This window comes from Thamnophis elegans, chromosome 10 (genome assembly GCF_009769535.1).
Source record: "Thamnophis elegans isolate rThaEle1 chromosome 10, rThaEle1.pri, whole genome shotgun sequence".
NCBI classification, from domain to species: domain Eukaryota; kingdom Metazoa; phylum Chordata; class Lepidosauria; order Squamata; family Colubridae; genus Thamnophis; species Thamnophis elegans.
In genome coordinates, this window is record NC_045550.1 from 62,287,184 (window position 1) to 62,303,810 (window position 16,627).

A 16,627-nucleotide genomic window follows, 5' to 3' on the forward strand; every position below is an offset into this window, starting at 1 on the left:
ATAAACCCGTCCATCCTCCAACGTTCAGTCAGAACTGAAGAAGCTCCTTGGATGAGAAGTAAAATGTCTTCAAGGAAAAACAAAGGAAGTCCGAGGTGGTGCAGTGGTTAGAATGCAGTACTGCAGCTGACTGCTAGTTCGGCAGTTCGGCTGTTCAAATCTCACCGGCTCAGGGTTGACTCAGCCTTCCATCCTTCCGAGGTGGGTGAAATGAGGACCCGGATTGTTGGGGGCAATATGCTGACTCTGTAAACCGCTTAGAGAGGGCTGAAAGCCCTATGAAGTGGTATATAAGTCTAACTGCTATTGCTATTGCTAAGTCCAGTTGCCTCTTGGGACAACCATGACCTGGATGACTGGGAATCTCCATAGGCAGAGTTAGACCTAGTTAGTACTTGAATGAGACCCCATTAAAAGATAAAGGTAAAGGTTCCCCCGCACATGTGTGCTGGTCACTCCCAACTCTAGGGGGCGGTGCTCATCTCTGTTTCAAAGCCAAAGAGCCAGCACTGTCTGAAGACATCTCCGTGGTCATGTGGCCAGCATGACTAAATGCCGAAGGCGCACAGAACGGTATTATCTTCCCACCAAAGGTCGTTCCCATTTTTCTACTTGCATTTTTTACAAACTGCTAGGTTGGCAGAAGCTGGGGCAGGTAATGGGAGCTCACCAGTGGTGGGTTCCGGATCCTGTTGCAACCGGTACGCTGCAACGAGCCTTGGGCGCATATGCATGTGCGCTGTGCATATGTGCGCACTACCGCCCTGCGATGATCCAGCTACTCGACAGAGCGTCGTGCAGGCGCCGTACGCTGCATGTGCATGCGCAACTGGCCCGGTTGGGTCAAATACAGGTAAGGAGGGCGGGCGGGCAGGTGGGTCCTCCAAAGCACCGTACCAGAACGGTACCTGGTGCTGCCAGCAGGCACCGATATGCCCGTACTGGGGCTGTAACCCTGGAAGCCACCCCATTACGCAGCTCTAGGAATTCGAACCCCCGACCTTCTGATCGACAAGCTCAGAGTCTTAGCCACTAAACCACCGTGCCCCCTTTTTTTTATCAATTTCATATATACATTCACAATTATATGATCTCATAACTGTTATTAATAATATGTATTTATAACAATTTTTCCCTACAGTTGACAATATACTTGAAGATTGCTTTCTTACCATCTCATAGATCCATCTTATCTTACAACGGTCCTACTTCTTCTTCCCTCCCTCCCTCTTTCCTTCCCTCGTTTCTTCTCTCCTACTTTCCTTCCTTCCCTCCTTCCTTCCCTCCCTCCTTCCCCCTTCCTCCTTCTCTCCTTCTCTCCTTCTTTTCCCCCTTCCTTTCCTCCTTCCTTCCCCCCTTCCTTCTCTCCTACATTCCCTCCTTCCTTCCCTTTCTTCTCTCCTTCTCTCCTTCCTTCTCTCCTTCCTTCCCTCCTTTCTTCTCTCCTTCCTTCCCTCCTTCCTTCCCTCCTTGCTTCCCTCCCTCCTTCCTACCCCCCTTTCTTCTCTTTCTTCTCTCCTTCCTTCCTTCCTTCCTTCCTCCTCTCCTTTCCCTTCTCTCCTTCCCCTTCCTCCCCTTTACCCTTCCCCTCTTCTTCCCATTCCTCCCCTCTTTCCTACTCTTACATTCCCTCCCATTCTTCCTCTGCCTTTCCCTCCGTGCCCCTTTTTATATATCCCCTACATCAGTGGTTGGATTCAAAAAAATTTTACTACTGGTTCTGCGGGCGTGGTGTGGCGTGGCTTGGTGGGCGTGGCAGGGGAAGGATACTGTAAAATCCCCATTCCCTCCCCACTCCAGGGGAAGGTTACTGCAAAACCCCATTTTCTCCCGATCAGCTGGGACTCAGGAGGCAGAGAATAGATGGGGGCGGGGCCAGTCAGAGGTGGTATTTACCAGTTCTCCGAACTACTCAAAATTTCCGCTACCGGTTCTCCAGAACTGGTCAGAATCGGCTGAATATCAACCCTGCCCTAGATGGAAGAAAAGGAAGCCCAAGCAGATCGAAACTTCTGTCCCTTTTCCAAGTCTATTCTTTAAATCAACCCATCTGTAATTTTAATTCATTTGAGAGGTGTCTCAAGGGACAGGCAAAATATTCTATCATTGATCATTTATAAGACAAGCACAAAATGATCTATGGACATGATGGAAGTCTGGACTTTTTAAGGCTAAGTAGACACAAAGCCTTGGAGAAGTATACTGTTGGTTAAGGCAAAATTTAGATACATTATTTTTATTATCTCATGCCTTTAATTACTTTGGCTTACATTTTTCTTTCTTCCTTGGTGAACTTACACAGCAATAACAACAGTACTTAGGCTTATATTAGCACTTCATAATGCTTTATAGCCCTCACTAAATGTTTTATAGAGTCAGCATATTGCCCCTGATAATCTAGATTGTCATTTTACCCATCTCGGAAGCGTGGAAGGCTGAGTCAACCTTAAGCCGGTCAGGAACGAACTCCTGGCAGAGGGCAGTGTTTTCCTGTAACATTGCATTCTAACCACTGCGCTACCAAGTTCCTTTCCTTAAGCCAACAGGATGATGGGCAGAGATGGATGGAATGTTCCTAACCTGAAAACGGCCTATCTCTCAACCTTCCCTCAACCCTGGGGAAAAAATATTCTTCTAAACTTGGATTGAAGGAGTGGTCAGACTTTGAAAATGGGGGGAAACTTTCTGGAACGCTCAGAATGACATATTTTCCAAAGGCTAGCCAGCACCCTTAAAATGTTTCCAAGGTTCAAATATTTTGCCCATTTGTTCTTCTTCCATCTAGTTTGAGTGCCAGAAATGCAATTTGTGACAAACAAACACCCAAACCACCATCTTAATTCTTGTCTGCCTTGTAGCTTTCTTATGGAGAACAGCACAGAGCAGAAGATGCGAGAGAATTTTTAATGTAGCCTTTGGTGAAATCCATTAGACTCTGTGATTTTTCTACACAAAGAAGGGTCCTATTTTTTTGCTGAAAATTTGAACCTCAATGCAGAAAGACAGCTGAGCAATGCATCCCAGATGTGGGAGATGAAAAAGTCATCATCTCCCCAAATTCCTTGAAGTATCTGACAGGTTGCTGTGAGGGCCTTGCTAGCAAGAGGGGTTTTTTATTTATTTATTTAACCACACCGCATAGTTACAAATCCTGTCAACATTGGTGGGTCATTAATCTGAGTTACGCTCCTTTGACGTGAAAACCTCAAAGCGCATGAAGACCTAGATAAGACTGATATTGAATTGTTGGAAGAAATGTCCATCTGTGTTCAGTTCCAAGTGGGGAAAAAGACACTGGAAACATGGAGGCTGCTTGGAAAGATGGCTTAATGGTGGACAGGATCACATGACTTGAGTTCCTGAACAGAAAATGGGGATCGGATGCTTCAAGATGTTGGGTGAAGAAGAAAAGAGAAGGAAGAAGGGGCTTGCTGTGTTTTTATACTCTGTTCAGCCCCACCTCTCTGTTTCCTGTTCCTGTGTAAGAAATGTATTCTGATTGGTTGTCAGACTCCCATGGGGCCATGCAGGGGCAACTCTCTAGGCTGTGTTTTGAGTCCAAGTTTGAGTGAGTTTCCAGATGCCATGTGGTCAGTTTCTGTGGGAGACTAATCCTACCTTTGTTATGTAAAGTAGACTAGCTCAGGCTTTAACGGCTCATTGACAAGGGGAGGGAAGGCAGGAAGCCCCAGGGAGCTACTCTGTCTTTAAAAACATGCTTCTCCCTTTTCACATCCAGGGATAATATTCTGCCTTCTTAATATTTCCCAGGATATTTCAGTTTCCTAGCAGAAGGGTGGGTTTTAACTTCCTACAGGTTGAAATTAAAAGACGGTTCGCAGCAACCGGATGGCACTCAAACAAATTAATAAGAGGTTAATAGCACAAGGTGGTGAGGCTCTCAGCAGATGAGAATGAATCAACATACCATAATTACAAACGGGCCACTTTTTAATTAAGTGATTCCCAGAGCTATCACCAGGTCATAAAGTAACTATTATTCTTTCTAGGAGTGGTTGGCCCTTCTCTTAGCAGGATATTTTGTACTCGATTGGAAAGGAAAACTATTTCATTTATACAGGTAGTTCTCGACTTACAACCATTTGTTTAGTGATCGTTTGAAGCTGCATCGGCACTGAAAAGAGTGAGCTATGACTGATTTTCATACTTTTGCAGCATCTCCCCATGGACATGTGACCAAAAGTTAGATGTTTGGCAACTGATTCATATTAATGAGGGTTGCAATGTCTTGGGGTCACATAATCCCCTTTTGTGATAAGCAAAGTCAACGAGGAAGCCAAGATTCACTGAACAACCATGCTACTAGTTTAATAACCGCAGTGATTCATGTAATGACTGTGACGAGAAAGGTCATAAAATGGGCCCAAATTCACTGTTGGGAGAAATGTCCATCTGGGTTCAGTTCCAAGTGGGGAAAAAGACACTGGAAACATGGAGGCTGCTTGGAAAGATGGTTTTTAATGGTGGACAGCACCACATGGTTTGAGCTCCTGGGGGGGAAAGGGGGACCACATCAGTGGTGGGTTGCAAGCAGTACGCCCCGATATGAGTGTATCAGAACCTGCCCGGAGCACTGGGTACCATTCGGTACAGTGCTCTGGAAGGCCCACCCGCCCACGCTCCTTACCTGTCTTTAAACTCTTTGGCGCTTCCGCGCATGTGCATGGTGTGTATAGCGCCTTCATGACGCTCCGCCGAGCAGCTGGAGCATCACAAAGCAGTCGCTGGACGGTAAGATGTGGAGGACTCCGGCCCCATTACAACCGTACCGGTTGCAACAGCATCCTGAACCCACCACTGGATCATATCAGTGGTGAAATTCTATTTTTTTTACTAATGGTTCTGTGGGCGTGGCTCGGTGGGCGTGGCAGGGGAAGGATATTGCAAAATCTCCATTCCCTCCCCACTCTGGGGCCAGCCAGAGGTGGTATTTTCCGGTTCTCTGAACTACTCAAAATTTCCACTACCGGTTCTCCAGAACCTGTCAGAACCCGCTCACCCTTGGATCACATGCCTTGAAGATCTTGAACAAAAAAAAGGGAAGAGATGCTGAGAGTGGCCTGGTTTTATGCCCTCTCTGGGCCCCATCCCAGAGCTTCCCGTTCCTGTGCAAGAAATGCACTCTGATTGGTGCTCAGACTCCCAGGGGGCAGGGATCTTAGCTAACTTTGTAGGCTGTCTGTCTTTTGAGTCCCAAGTTTGGTTGAGCTGTTGCTGGGTGATGATGTAATGAAAGGGTTTTGGGATTTCTATGATGGCTCTGCCTGAAGGAGGTAGATCTTTGTGATGTAGAATAGATTGACTCAGTCCTTAATGGCCCATTGACAAAGGTGAGGGGCAGGAAGCTACAGGGAGCTGCCTTTTCTTTAAAACATGTTTCTCCTTTTCTCATCCAGGGAAATATAATATTCTGCCTTTTTAATATTTCCTAAAATATTACATTTTTCTAGGAGAGGAGTGGGTTACTAACCTCCTAAGTTACTTAACTGTCCTGTTATTAAGTGAGTTTTGGACTCCATTGTGGCCCTAAATCAAGGACTATTTCTAATTGCACCTCTCTTTTTAAAAGCTGGAACACAGAGAACGGCCTGACTGCAGAAAGTCCAGTGAAAGCTTTGTCCTGTTCAGTAATCACATACGAGGCATTGCTCTCACTGTATATTTGACAAAGCTGGGCAAAGGGATTGCATGGCTAGGAAACTAACTTTGATTCTTCCGATTTCCTTCATGGGCAATTGCTGTCACCCTTTGAATTATGATTGATTTTATATTATGTTTTAGAGATGTAATTGCTACCTAGAGAAATATCTTGAAAATAAAACCAGTTTGAGACCAAAACCCATTGTCTGGAGCAGTGTTTATCAACCTTGGCAATTTTAAGACAGGGGACTTCAACTCCCTAAACTGAAGGCTGGGCAATTTTGAGAATTGAAGTCCATATATCTTAAAGTTGCCGAGGTTGAAAAACAGCGGTCTAGAGAGTTGGATGGTGGGTTCTTCTAACTGGAGATTTTTTCCCCCCAAGTTTTTTTTTATTTTTTACAAACATATCAATGCGTGAACAGTGTGGCACCTGACTGTCCTACATTTTAATACAAACAAAATAGTATTAATCATTTTTGTTTCATTTAACAAGCTTATATAATTCTAGTAACACTACACATATTTTAATTTAATTATAATCTTTTATTATGTAGCCATTCAATGTTTCAATGTGCCATTTCTATGCCAATCACCCTATTCCAAATGTCATACCTTTTAATACAAACATAATATTAATCATAGTTATTACTTTTTGCAAGCTTATATAATTCTAATAATAGTACAAACATTTATGCTCAATTGAAATCTTCCATAAAAGAGAGTTGGCTGGCCCCTCCAACTGAAAATCTTCAAGCAATAGCTGGACAGCCTTCCCTTGAAAATGTTTTCGTTCTGGAGTTCCTGCACCAGAGATGGTATTCAGCAGGTTCTGACCAGTTCTGGAGAACCAGTAGCGGAAATTTTGAGTAGTTTGGAGAACCGGTAAATACCACCTCTGACTAGCGCCCCCCCCCCCTCTATTCTCTGCTTCCCTAGTCCCAGCTAATTGGGAGGAAATGGGGATTTTGCAGTATCCTTCCCCTGCCATGCCCACCAAGCCACACCCACAGAACCGGAAGTAAAAAAAAAATTTGAATCCCACCACTGTCCTGCACCAAATAATAAATTGGACTAATTAGCCAACTTCTGATTCTATGATTCCAAGAACTACAGATAAATCATGACTATATTTTCATGGAAGTCCCCTTTCCAGGATATTTCATTAAAAGTTACATAAGCGGAACATGCTTTAGATGAATTAAAATGCTACGCAAATACAAACCATGGGGCATGAGTAGACATGCCAGGAAAGTTACTCATCATCGGTCACGTGGGTAAGAAGAATTTGTTCCTAGTTTCTTTCTTGATGATGTATCTCTATACTTTCTCCATAGTATGCCTGTCCCACACTGCCAAGAATATAGAATAACAGAGTTAAAAGGGACCTTGGAGGTCTTCTAGTTTAATCCCCTGCTTAGGCAGGAAAACCTACACCACGTCAGACAAATGGTTATTTAATCTCTTCTTTAAAATGTCCAGTGTTGGAGCATTCACAACTTCTGGAGGCAACTGCTGTTCCACTGATTAATTGTTCTAACTGCCAGGAAATTTCTCCTTAGTTCTAGGTTGCTTCTCTTGAAAGCCTTGATTAGTTTCCACCCATTGCTTCTTTTCCTGCCCTCAGGTGCTTTGGGGAATAGCTTGACTCCCTCTTCTTTGTGGCAACCCCTGAGATATTGGAACACTGCTATCGTGTCTCCCCTAGTCCTTCTTTTCATTAAACTAGACATACCCAGTTCCTGCAATTGTTCTTCATATGTTTTAGTCTCCAGTCCCCTAATCATCTTTGTTGCTCTTCTCTGCACTCTTTCAAGAGTCTCCAGATCTTTTCTACATTGTGGTGACCAAAACTGAATGCAGTCTTCCAAGTGTGGCCTTACCAAGGCATTATAAAGTGGTATTAATACTTCACGTGATCTTGATTCTATCTCTCTGTTTATGTAGCCTAGAACTGTGTTGGCTTTTTTGGCAGCTGCTGCACACTGCTGGCTCCTATTTAAATGGTTGCTCAGTAGGACTCCAAGATTAAAGTGACCAGATGACCCGCTTTTGGCGGGACAGTCACAATTTTTAATAATTTGTCCCGTGTCCCGCAGCGTGTTCAAAAAGTCCCGATTTTCCAAAAGAAAGAAAACAATTTTAAAAAGGACACCATTAAAAAAAAAGTTTTTATTTCTCTGAAGTGTCGTTCCCGATGTGGCCTTTAGAGGGCAGTGGTTTCCCTCTCTCCGCTCGGCTCGTTCGCAGCGCCCGACGAGGGGTGAAGCTCCCTCTCCTCCTGTGCGTGTGCGCGCCGACGCACGCCGTTTTTCTGCAGGGAGAGCGACGGCTTTCTGGCGGTGGCAGCGCGGCGAGGATGAGGCCAAACAGCTGAGCCGTCGGAAGGGGGGGGGTTGCCCGCTTCTCTCGGGTGCCGCTCTCCCTGCAGCCATTCCTCCCTCTTTCTCCTTTTTGTCCTTTCTCCTCCTTCCCCCCAAAAAGAGAACGAGAGGGAGAAAGAGGAGGTGGGGGAGATAGTGGGATTGCTGCTTTCTGAGCTTGGTGCAGCAAGGATCCCACTATCCTACTATTTTATTTTTCTTTATGTACACTGAGAGCATATTCACCAAAGACAAATTCCTTGTGTGTCCAATCACACTTGGCTAATAAACTATTCTACTCTACTCTACTCTACTCATTTCTATTTCAATTCTAACAAGGAGTTTAGCTTCTCTCTCTTGAAAATGTAAGCTAGCATAAGGCATTATAATGCAAGCTAGCCTTAACTTTCAAACAGTTCATTTAGTGACCAAAGTTACAATGGCATTGAAAAAAGTGACTGATGACCATTTTTCACACTTAGTGACCATTTTCACACTTAGCGACTGTTGTAGCATCCTCATGGTCACGTGATCAAAATGTTGATGTTTGGCAACAGATTCGTATTTATGATGGTTTCAATGTCCTGGGATCATGCAATCGCCTTTTGTGACCTTTTGACAAAAGTCAAATGGGGAAACCAGATTCACTTATGTTACTAACTTATTGACTGCAGTTATTCACTTAAGAACTGTGGCAAGAAAGGTGGTATAATAGGTTTAGTGACCAAAGTTACAATGGCATTGAAAAAAGTGACTGATGACCATTTTTCACACTTAGCGACTATTTTCACACTTAGCGACCGTTGCAGCATCCTCATGGTCATGTGATCAAAATTTTGATGTTTGGCAACAGATTCGTATTTATGATGGTTTCAGTGTCTTAGGGTCATGTAATCGCCTTTTGTGATCTTTTGACAAAATATAAAATTTTTAATCAAGCTCCCCCCCCCCCCCCCGGTCAATGGTATCCCTCTTTACCAATCCGAAACTCTGGTCACCTTATCCAAGATCCCTCTCATAGTTACTACTATTGAGCAAGGTACCACCTATACTGTGCATTTTGTTTTTCTTGCCTAAATGTAGAACTTTATTTTTTTCACCACTGAATTTCATTTTGTTAGATAATGCCCGAGGTTCAGGTCTGTCAAAAGAACTCTGTTCAAACTCCTGTAAAGCAATTTAGGGTCTACTTGGTCATGTTCTTGTCATAATCACTGATCACCCTAGAAAGCTGAAATCCATCCTTCCAGCCATTCAATTCCAAAGTCCAGGTAGCTACAAGGGTATAAAGTCTTGAAGGAGAGGAAACAAGCGTGTGTCCCGAAGAAAAATATCCCAACCTCGAACAAGTTACCATAAACTGAAACTTGCCTTTTTACAATGTTTGCCAAATGTAAGCAGCAAGTAAATCAGTACACTGGAATCATAGAGGGACACCGTTAACTTAAAAGTAATCTGAGCATTATGTGGAAGTGCTCTTAGTGATTATTCCCACATATCACTAAGTTACCCCCTGCGCCAAAGACTAGATAATTTGTGCCTCGTAGCTGTTTTTCATTCATGGACCTGGTTTGTATAAAACATGAGCACATTGTTGTTTTAGTTTTACCTTAGCAGTTGAGTGTACTCACTTCCTGTTGCTTATAAACCACAGTTTCCTGTTTCATAGGTAGTATATATGATAGTGATGGTGATGTTATCCATTCAGTCGTGTCTAATTTTTGGCGATTCTATGGATCTTCTAATCTTCCACTACTTCTTTTGAGTTGTTTTATGCTCTGGGTGGTATTAGCTTTGATGGTGGTCCAGCCGTCTTGATGGCCTGGTTTCCTTTTGCTGCTAAGTCTTTCAAACACAATTGCTTTCTCCAGTGAATTCTCTTGCATGACATGGCCAAAATATCGTATTTTTCAGAGTATAAGATGCACCCTTTTCCCCGCAAAAAGAGGGTGAAAATTTGGGTGTGTCTTATATACTGAATACAGCATTTTTCGCCTCCCAAAACCCTGCACTCTTCACAAAAATGGATGTGCAGAGGGTTTGAGAGGCCTGCAAAGTGCAGGAAGGTTTGGTGTAATATTTGAATCTAGCTAGAGGAAAAGGGGACACAGTGGCTAAGTAGCTAAGACGCTGAGCTTGTCGATCAGTAAGGTCAGCAGTTCGGTGGTTCAAATCCCTAGCGCAACATAATGGAGTGAGCTCCCGTTACTTGTCCCAGCTTCTGCCAACCTAGCAGTTTGAAAGCATGTAAAAATACGAGTAGAAAAGTAGGGACCACTTTTGACGGGAAGGTAACAGCGTTCCATGCGTTTAGTCATGCCAGCCACATGACCACGGATGCATCTTTGGACAGCGCTGGCTCTTCAGCTTTGAAACAGAGATGAGCACCACCCTCTAGAGTCAGGAATGACTAGCACATATGTGTGAGGGGAACCTTTACCTTTAGAGGAAAAGTGTGATTGGATCTCTCAATCCAATCAAAAATGTTTTAAGATATGGGTAATTATTTTAAGGCTTTCTCATTCCCAAAACAGTGAATTATTCAGCAGAAGGACCAGTGAATGAGAAATCAATAGCTAATTTCCCATCACAAGCCTTATTATTATTAGATTAAGGCCCAGATCTTTCATTCTTATTGGAAAGAAAGCAGTGAATAGAAAGCGGGGTGTTTAAAAAGAAAACAGTCTCTCTAGAGTCTAGACAAATGTTGTCTGCAGAACAATTTAAAACATTAGGATTCAGTCTGAAAACTGGCCAATCTCAGTTGCCATATGCAACGGGAATCAACTGAGTGTGGTTCAGATAATTTTTTTTCTAAGATGCCCTTTCTCTGATTTAATCCAACATTGTTCACAAGGCGCAATCTCTTTGTTCTTAGGACATGCTAAAGTCAGATTACCTGCATTAAAATTTAAAAATGATGGTTTGGATGATGCAACATGCTAAGACACTTAAAAGAAAATTTCATTTTCTCTGACAATAAATATATTGGGTGCAACTCTTTGCAGAAATGAGACATGACTTTCAGAGTAACCCAGTGTTTTTCAAATGTAAGATGTGTGGACTTCAACTCCCAGAATTCTTTAGCCAACTATGAAATACACTGTTGTAGATATTGAAAGTATGATAAGCTAAAGGTAAAGGTTCCCCTCGCACATATGTGCTAGTTGTTCCTGACTGAAGGGCGCAGTGCCCATCTGTTTTAAAGCCAAAGAGCCAGCGCTGTCTGAAGACGTCTCCGTAGTCATGTGGCAGGCATGACTAAATGCCAAAGGCACACAGAACGATGTTACCTTCCCACCAAAGGTGGTTCCTATTTTCCTACTTGCATTTTTTACGTGCTTACGAACTGCTAGGTTGGTAGAAGCTGGGACAAGTAACGGGAGCTCACTCCATTAAGCGGCGCTAGGGATTCGAACCGCCAAACTGCCAAGCTTTCTGATCCACAAGTTCAGCGTCTTAGCCACTGAGTCACCACATCCCTTGAAAGTCTGTCATTCTACCAGAATTTGGCTTTTCCAGTTAATCTTTGTTGCTAGGAGTCAATGTCAACTTTTAGCAACTAGATTTCTCCATGACAATTTGTCCCCAATTTGTCCTTCTATTTATTAAATTTATTCTATTTATTAAATTTATAGGCCGACCAATCCTGAAGGACTCCGGGCGGCTTACAGAAATAAAATTTTAAGAAAAAAGATTAAAAAACAGACAGTAGAGAGCAGATTAAAAGAAACACACCATGCACCCAGTCTAAGCGGGGCTGGACCTCGGTTAAGAGGTCAACAGCCCCAGGCCTGCCGGAATAGCCAGGTTTTGATAGCTTTTCGGAAGGCCATGAGAGTGAGTAGGGTCCGGATCTCTGGGGGTAGTTCATTCCATAGGGCCGGAGCGGCAACAGAAAAGGCCCTCCTCCGAGGCGCCGCCAGGCGACATTGTCTAGCTGATAGCACCTGGAGAAGGCCCACCCTGTGCGATCTTATCGGTCTTAGGGAGGTGTGAGGCAGAAGACGGTCTCGTAGATATCTGGGTCCTAGGCCATGTAGGGCTTTAAAGGTAATAAACAGCACCTTGAATCATGCTCAGAGAACAATAGGAAGCCAGTGCAGCTCGCGGAGGATAGGTGTAGTGTGGGCGTACCTTGGTACACCCAACATCGCTCGCGCGGCTGCATTCTGGACTAATTGTAGTCTCCGAACACTTTTCAGGGGCAGCCCCATGTAGAGCGCACACATTCCTTCTAATACTACACACATCATCACTGTTGTGACTGAATCCATCCACTTTACAAATATCTGACTGCAAATATACCTATTTCCCTATCCTGACATATTCACCTATATAAAACTCATTCAGGTAGTCCTCAACTTACAACAGTGCATTTAGTGACCATTTGAAGTTACAACAGCACTTAAAGTGACTTATGATCCTTTTTCATACTTATGACCGTTGCATCATGTGATTCACAGATGCTTGACAAACTGATTCACATATATGACAGTTGCAGGGTCTTGAGGTCATATAATCTTTTGTGACCTTCAGACAAGCAAAGTGAATGAGGAAGCCCGATTCACTTAACAACCCGTGTTAGTAATTTAATAGCAGCAGTGATTCACTTAATAAAGATGGCAAGAAGTCATAAAATGGGGCAAAGCTCACTTCACAAATTTCTCATTTAGCAACATGAATTCTGCTCTCCATTGTGGTCATAAGTCAAGGGCTATCTATAGTTCATGGATAACTCTGAAATTTGGAAATCTGCCTGGAAATGGGAATGCTTTACAATGATCCATATCTTACTTGTACAGCTTTGATCCTTTGATATGAAGTTTTTGATAGAGAGGAAAAACAGGAGACCAGGAAGCACAACTAGAGAGTTGTGTTTTCTTTGGCCGTTTAGTTGTTGCAGTGTGAATGCTAAGCCTTGTGACAGGAAATCAGATGGTTATTTTTCTACGTACCGTAAATGATGCTATTGTACCAGTAATTAGACATCTGGGACCAAGGATGCCATAATATCAATTGATATCCCTTGAGTAAATGTTTACGCTCAATACTGATCGTGCATCACAGGTTTTCTGTGGTATTTAGATATAAGGGAGCCAGTGCTATGACAGACTTATACTTAAGACAGGGTTGTCAAACTCAAGGCTCAGGGGCCAGATCTGCCCCACGGGGTACGTAGATCCGGCCCTTGGGCCGGTCCTGGAAGCAGAGAAGGACCGGCCCACAGTGCTTCTGCCAGCAAAAACGGCCTCCAAATTTTGTTCTCGGCTCCCCCGGCTGCCTGCAACCATTTCCCAGTAAAAACAGAGACCTCCCAAGCTCCGTTTCCACTGGCAGATGGTTGCAGGAGGCTGGGGCAGCCGAAAGGCTGTTGGATGATTGAATATTTGATCATATTGAATCAATTGGATCAATTCATCCAGAGTTCTTGTATGCAGCACAAATGACGAGGCTCAACCCATCATTATTTGGACACATTGTGGATTGAGAATATCAAAGGAAAGACCAAAACAGGACCCAAAACAGGACCCAAAACAGGACAGGTGGATGGATTCGACTACGGTATATCAACGATAGATGTACCTTTGGAAAATCTGAAGGGTCAGGAGGAGACAGATCTTCCTGGAAAACAATTTATCTATCTAGTCACTAAGACTCGATAGCACATAATTAATAAATTAGTTAGCATGGACAATCCCAAAATGAGTGACCTTTGCTTATTCCAGCTTTAACCCTTTGACGAACATAATGGCAGCAGAACAGAGATAGAAAGTAGGACACCAGCAGGGGTGGGATTCAGCTAGTTCGGACTGGTTCAGGCGAACCGGATGTTAATTTTAATCTGGTTCACCGAGCTGGTAGTGACAAGGACGGGCTGAACCCCCCACCCCACCCCACCCCACCCCACCCCTCCCAGGAGTCTTCACACAGCCCGTTCATGTAGGGCCCATGCGGAGGCTCTGGGAGGGCGAAAGATGAGCCTACCGGAAGTACCGGAAGTCTAGAAATGGGTCCATTTCTGGCTTACGGAGCCCAGGAAAAGCCATTTTTGCCCTCCCGGAGGCTCAGAAAAAAAACCCAGAGCCTGGGGAGGGTGAAAATGCCACCCACCACCACCTTAGTGCAGGAAGCCAACTAGGTCACGCCCCATGGCCAAGCCCACCCAACATGACCAGTTGGCCATGCCCAACTGGTCAGCCCTCCTACATTCTGCACCAGGAAGGAAACAATTCAGTGGATTAAGTGGAGATGATGTTATCCACCAACAAGGACCTGGCTGACCAACTTCGCAGGGCTGCTTTTGCCAATGATAAAATGAAGGAAGACCCCCTGTATACATTGCCACTTTGAAGCTCTTCATAATATTGCCTAGTCATTGTTCAAATATAAAAAGGCTGTCGTTCTTATTGTTCTTTTGGCTCCAAAATGGCTGGATGATGCTATTATGTCTGTTTTGGGAAAGTGGCCATCAAGAGAAAAATGAGATAGAAATAGAATAATAAAAATATAGATATCTTGAATGGAAGGCTACCAACTAGGCTAAAGTCTAATCCATATGCAACAAGAGTGTCAAATACAATGCGTACCCATAATGTGGTAGGATCCGGCCCATTGGACTGTCCTGGAAAATGTAAGGGGCTGGCCTCCGTTGCTTCGGCCTGGTGCGAAGAGGAAGCATGCCAGCAGTTTGGGAAGCGGCATCAAGCTGGCCACGTCCACCCAGTCAGCCACGTCCAGTGAGTTGCATCAAGCTGGCCACACCCACTCAAATGCAGAAAACCGAGTTTACAGCAAGAGCCAAGCAAGTTGTGTGGATGCAGCCAATAAAAGCTTCAACTCCCCTCCACCCATCATTGTGAACACTGCAGATCTGCAGTCCTGGAGGGTGCTGGGTTGGGGCAAGAAGGAGGTAGTAAAATTTTCAAATTCTTCCAGGCCAGTCAGCCACACCCACCCAGTTCGGCCATGCCCCCCCAGCCTCTCCAAGGTCAAACACAACCCTGATGCGGCCCTTAATGAAATTGAATTTGACACCCCTCATTACCATCTATTTTGTTTGCTAATGTGTTCCTCGAAGTATAAAATGGATTACTTGAAGCTGAAGTTAATAACAAACTGGAGGTGAGAAACTGCTGTGCCATCATTGCAACAGAAACTTGGTTTCAAACATTCTACCCCAGATACTGCTGTTTGCTTGGGTGGTCTTTCAACATTTTGGCTTATTTCTTTTACAATGTCATTTTCTAATATGTGTTGTGGCCCAGCAGGAGCCGTTGGAACTGCCACCAGACTCCGACAGTGAGGGACCCAATGAGTCGGCTCTGAAGGATGTGGAGGACCCTGGACAGGGTTCCAACTCCGAGCAGGGCGCAGAGAGGCTGGTTGGCCACCAGGAGGCACCTGAGCCTTGGACCAATAGGGAGGAGACAAGGGAGAGTGAGCCGGATGCCAGTAGTGAGTTGTTCCTGGATGCACGGCATCGAAGAGCTAATAGGCGTCAGGAACAGTTGCACAGTTACAGGAGGTAATTGCACTCAGCAGGTGGTCATTAGGCTCCTCTCCAGACTATAAAAAGACTATTTGTGCACACGCCCCTTTGCAGAAGTCAACACAGGATCGAATGTCGGAGAACATTGTTATGAGCTTGGCAGCCTCGATTGCTGCCAAGCCTTATCTGTGTTTATTGCTGCCCAAGCTTGTCTGTGCCGGTTTGCTGCCAAGGACCTGTCTGTCTGTTAATTAAATGCCATAACTTACCTTTAACTCGGAGTGTGCTTGGGTGTGGAACGAGGGGGGTCAGAACAATATGTGCCAATGTGTTCACAGAAAAAAATGATAATAAAGGTTATCTTTGTCATCTTTATATTAATCTTGAACTTCTATTAATCTTGAACATCTGATTAATTAATTTGTTTGTTTGTTCATTATGCCAGTCATCTCACTGATGGAGGAACTCTGGGCAGCCTGCACAGTTGGGGGAAAAAGTCACACAAGAAAATTGAAATTAGAGAAATTAAATAAAAAAGATAAAAACCAAGACAATGGGAGGTCTGGGGGTGGAGATCTTCTCTACCTGATCAACCAGCCCCAATATAGAAGACCCCTATTGGGGACCTAGGCCAAGCGGTAAACTTTTCAGATTCTTCCAGAAGGCCAGGCATAGGGTGACAGATCTCAGGGGAGAATATTCCAGAATAGTGATTCCAATGTTCAATATAACAATTGAAAACATTATAGAACAAATCGATAGATTTAATACATGTAGTCCTCTCCTATGGCCACAATAGAAATTTATGTTGTTAAGAGAGACATTTGTTAAGTGAGTTTCGTCCCATTTTACGAACTTTCTTGCCACATTTGTTAAGTGAATTGCCGCCGTTGTGAAGTTGGAAACACAAGTTGTTAAGTGAATCTTGTTTCCCCAATGACTTTGCTTGTTGGAAAGTTGCAAAAGCAGATCGCATGACTCCAGGACCCTGCGTCCGTCATAAATGTGAGCCAGTTATCAGGCATCTGATTTTTGATCACATGACCGTGGGAATTACACAATGGTCGTAAGTGTGAAAAAGTGGGCATAAGTCACTTTTTTCACTGCTGTT